This window comes from Solanum pennellii, chromosome 2, assembly GCF_001406875.1.
Source record: "Solanum pennellii chromosome 2, SPENNV200".
Classification (NCBI taxonomy): domain Eukaryota; kingdom Viridiplantae; phylum Streptophyta; class Magnoliopsida; order Solanales; family Solanaceae; genus Solanum; species Solanum pennellii.
In genome coordinates this window covers 30231672-30236920 of record NC_028638.1, presented here as the reverse complement: position 1 = coordinate 30236920, position 5249 = coordinate 30231672, and positions in this window count along the sequence as shown.

Below are 5249 nucleotides of genomic sequence, written 5' to 3'. Positions count from 1 at the left end.
TCGTAATTATAATCTGTAAATCTAATTGAAGGTTCTCCTTTAGAATTTGTATATATTAAGTGATATATATATATATATATATATAATAGAAGAGTGAAGTGGGAGGACGACCAAGGGTAAAAAAGTAATTTCATTCTAACAAAAATCTATTAAGAAAGATAATAAATAATTCTAGAAATCTGTTTTTCTATATATAAAAGGAATAATGATCAAGGACAAAAATATAATTTCACACTAACAAAAATTTACCAATAATGATAAAAAATATTAAATATTCTAGAAACATCTTAAGTTATTGTTATTACCATTAACTTATTTTGTTATTACTTTACTTTCTATTCTTTTGTGAGTTATTGCGATATCTATTTTATTATTACTCTATTTTACTATTAATCTATTTTATTTTATTTTAATTTTTAATATTTTTTCTATTCATTATGCTTATAAAAAAAATGTCTAGTTTTTATATATAAATTCATCATGAATTAATTATTTCCATCTTTATTTTGGCTCTAATTAAAATATTTAAAAATAAATAAGTCTAATAAAATTAATAATATATATTAGATTGAAAATTAAATAAAAAAGATGTTAAAAATAACTTTACAAATAAAAATGAATAGGATGATATATTTGTATTAAAAACGAATAAAAATGTAATTTCATTCTAACAAAAATCTATCACGAATAAATAATTCTAGAAACATCTTTCTATATATAAAGTGAATGATGATCAAAGGTAAAAAAAAATGTAACTTCATGGAAATAAAAATCTACCAAGAATGATAACAAGAAAATTAAATACTTCTAGAAACATCTTTAGTTATCATTATTTGTATTACCTCATTTTTGTTATTTCTCCACTTTTTATGAATTATTGTGATATCTATTTACTATATGAAAGTAAATAAATTATGATTACGATTAGCTCTTAGTAATTATATATCAAGTAAATATTAGGTTGAATTAATCAAAAATAAAATTAAAATTTATATGTTTATTTAAATTTTGTGTATTAAAATATTTTTAGATTTTGTGATCTTAAATATGCTATATAAAAAAATTGAAATACAGAAGTTATTTTCTTTTTGAGATGAAATAAAAATATAAGTTCATATAAAACGAAAAGGAGGAATCATATATTAAAAATGAAATATATATGTGTTATTATTAAAATGAGTTTTCATATATTTTTTTAAAAAAAATTCTTTCGGTTTCCTTCTATTAATTTGTGCATATATATGGAGTTTTAAATATTTGAATATTTTAATATAAAAATATAACAATTTGAATACTTTAATTCTTCATTTTAATTTCTAATCTTTTACATATTTAAAAATTACATAAAAAAAATCTTAAAATCGCAATGTAATAATTCAAGATATTTTTAGAAAAACATAATTAAAAATCTTAATGATATTTGGTTGATTCCTTATTTTTTATCGAAACAAAAGAAAATTGCATATATTGTTTGAAAATGACATAAGAACTAAAAATTACTATGAACCACAAATGACAATTAAAAATATTTGAGAATCATATAAGAAATTCCGTTGACTTTCCTAAAATCACTTGTATCATATAAAATGAAAGAGATTGAGAAACATATATTATTTGAAAATTAACATAAAAGGTACATAAATTAACAATTCAAAATATTTTAAAGAAAGACACATATAACAAATTTAGTTTACTTTTTCAAATTTCATTTGTATCACATAAATTCGAAGAAAAAAACTAACATGCGTTGGGCCCGCATTGGTGCGGGCACCTAATTTCTAGTAGATCATATAATTTCCAATAATTTTTTTGATGCATGACGAATGCAGAAAACTTAACAAAATAATCTCGTGTTGTGTCACATATAATATAGAAATATATCTTATCAAAAGGGATTAGTACAAATAATGTTCAAATAATTCTTGGCTTAAAACTATTATGGAGAATTATTCCGTTAGCTTTAGATGGTTATAAAGCACAAGTTATTGACTCAAATTATAAACAACTAGAATTAATTAGGAAAACTTTGAGAGTCGAGAAACAACAATTTATTATCAACGAGAGGAGTTAGGTCATTATTATATTAGTACCACAATCGAGATTCTCAACTTGAAGGGTCTATTTAGAGTTATAACCAGTGATGATCTCAATCATAACTTAATGAAATTATGGGAGCTTTCTAGTATATATATAATAGAAGAGTGAAGTGGGAGGACGACCAAGGGTAAAAATATAATTTCATTATAACAAAAATCTATTAAGTAATATAATAAATAATTCTAGAAATCTCTTTTTCCATATATAAAATTAATAATGATCAAGGGCAAAAATGTAAACTCACACTAACAAAAATCTACCAATACTGATAACAAAAAAATTAAATATTCTAGAAACATCTTAAGTTATTGTTATTACCATTAACTTATTTTTTTGTTACTTTACTTTCTTTTCTTTTGTGAGTTATTGTGATATCTATTTTATTATTACTCTATTTTACTTTAGTTTAATTTAAATATTTTTTCTATTCATTATGCTTACAAAAAGTGCCTACTTTTTATATAAAAATTTATCATGAATTAATTATTTTCATCTTTATTTTGGCTCTAATTAATATACTTAAAATAAATAAGTTTAATAAAACTAATAATATATGTTAGATTGAAATTGAAGAAAAAAGATGTTAAAAGTAACTTTACAAATAAAAATGAATAGGATGATATATTTGTATTAAAAACGACCAAGAATAAAAATGTAATTTCATTTTAATAAGAATCTATCAAGAATAAATAATTCTAGAAACATCTTTCTATATATAAAGTGAATGATGATCAAAGATTAAAAATGTAACTTCATGCAAATAAAAATCTACCAAGAATGATAACAAGAAAATTAAATACTTCTAGAAATATCTTTAGTCATTATTATTAGTATTACCTCATTTTTGTTATTTCTCCACTTTTTATGAGTTATTGTGATATCTATTTATTATATGAAAGTAAATAAATTATGATTACGATTAGCTCTTAGTAATTACATATCAAGTATAATACTAGGTGGAATCAATCAAAAATAAAATTAAAATTTTTATATGTTTATTTATATTTTGTGTATTAAGATATTTTTAGATTTTGTAATCTTAAATATATTATATAAAAAAATTAAAATTCAGAAGTTATTTTCTTTTTGAGATGAAATAAAAAATTAGTTCATATAAAACGAAAAGGAGGAATCATATATTAAAATGAAATATATATGCGTTATTATTAAAATGGGCTTTCATATATTTTTTTTTAAAAAAATTGTTTCGATTTCCTCCTATTAATTTGTGCATATATATGGAGTTTTAAAGATTTGGATATTTTAATATAAAAATATAATAATTTGAAAACTTTAATTCTTCGTTTTAATTTCTAATCTTTTACATATTTAAAAATTAAATAAAAAAAGCGTAAAATCTCAATATAACAATTCAAGATATTCTTAGAAAAACATAATTAAAAATCGTAGTGAAATTTGGTTGATTCCCTTATTTTTATCGAAATAAAAGAAAATTGCATATATTATTTGAAAAATGACGTAAGAACTAAAAAGTACTATGAATCACAGTAAAATGACAATTAAAAATATTGAGAATCATATAAGAAATTTCGTTGAAAAAATTACATAAATTCACAACTTAAGATATCATAATCCCCTCTCGGATATATTCTTATCCCCTCTTGGTTACACCCCTCCCATGAAGTAATATATATCATTAGTAATGTATCAGACAACCAATGAATGTATTCGAGAGCAACAAAAAAATTAAGATTTTTGTAATTGAGAAAACTTCTACAATAGGATGTAATTAGCCTCTAAATATATACTTTTTTTTTACAGTAAACAACTTCAATATATAACTTAATAATCTTTTTCAAATGTTCATACGACATAAATGCGTCGTTTACATCCTAAATCGAGAAAGTTGAATTTCAAAAAATTCTATGCATCAAGGAAATAGAGAAATGCGTTAGATTAAGAGTTAAAACATTTCACACTCAAGGAACATATAAAATGTTGATATTTTTTAAAAAGTTTATCGATCTTCATATATTTTCGCAAGTGGTATCTATTTTCTACAATATTTTCATCTTCTTTTTGTAATATTTGCACCACAAGCTTTGCATTTGATATACTAATAATTGATCAACCAATTCGTAAAGATCGATTCAAAGCCTTCAAATTTCTACTGCTTCAACTTAAGTATAATGTGTTTATAGTTTGCTTTGTCGGTGAATTTAGTGATGTTTTTCATTATTGTGTCTTCGATAATAGAAATACTTCTATTTATTTGATTTTAATATTGAAAGTATTTATTAAAAAAAACTTGATTTCTAACTTCCACAACACTGAAAACAATCATGAAATCAAATTTATTTCTATATACAATAACAATTATCATAATGTGATATTCTAAACATTAAAAGTTTTTATTAAAATGTTGATTTCTAACTCCACAAAAATAAAAACAATCATGAAAGCAATTTTATTTCTATATACAATAAAAATTGACATAATATTATGTTCTAAATTACATTAATAATTTTTTTGATACTACACTCTAAATATCATGACGTAAAGGAAAACATTGAATCTAACCCCCACAAAATAACCAATATACTTGTTTTTCTTTTTCAAGTTATTATTTATTTTTTAATTTTTTTCTTCCTTTATATTTCTCAAGCCCTTTTCTATTGACATTTTCATTTTTTCGTTTTTTTCTTTATTATTTAACTACTCATTTTTTTTAATTTGTATTTTAATATTCCTTAGAATTTGAATATTAATTTTTTTTCTTGTTAAATTTTTCCTATTGAATAGTTTATCATATTTGATATTAAGAGACTATTCTATATAGAAATGATTTTTTTTTAATCTTTTGATGAATACATTATCAAATCACTACTTTCTTAATAGTCAAGCATTTTTCATTCTTTTGGTCACATAATATTATATTTATACGTCATTTTAAAGATTTTTTTAATAATCAAGATAAGAATTTAGTGGTCATATTATGTCACATAATATTAAAAATATGTTTATGCAATGATCCTTTAAAGTATTTTTAGGAACAAAATATTACCTATTCAAACACATTTTATTTTAAATTAGTTCAAAATTTTCTTTCAAACACATGTCAAAACAAGCTTAATTAGCATTTATTATTGTTTGTAAAAAGTTAATTAATAGAAACTCTTCATTTTAACACA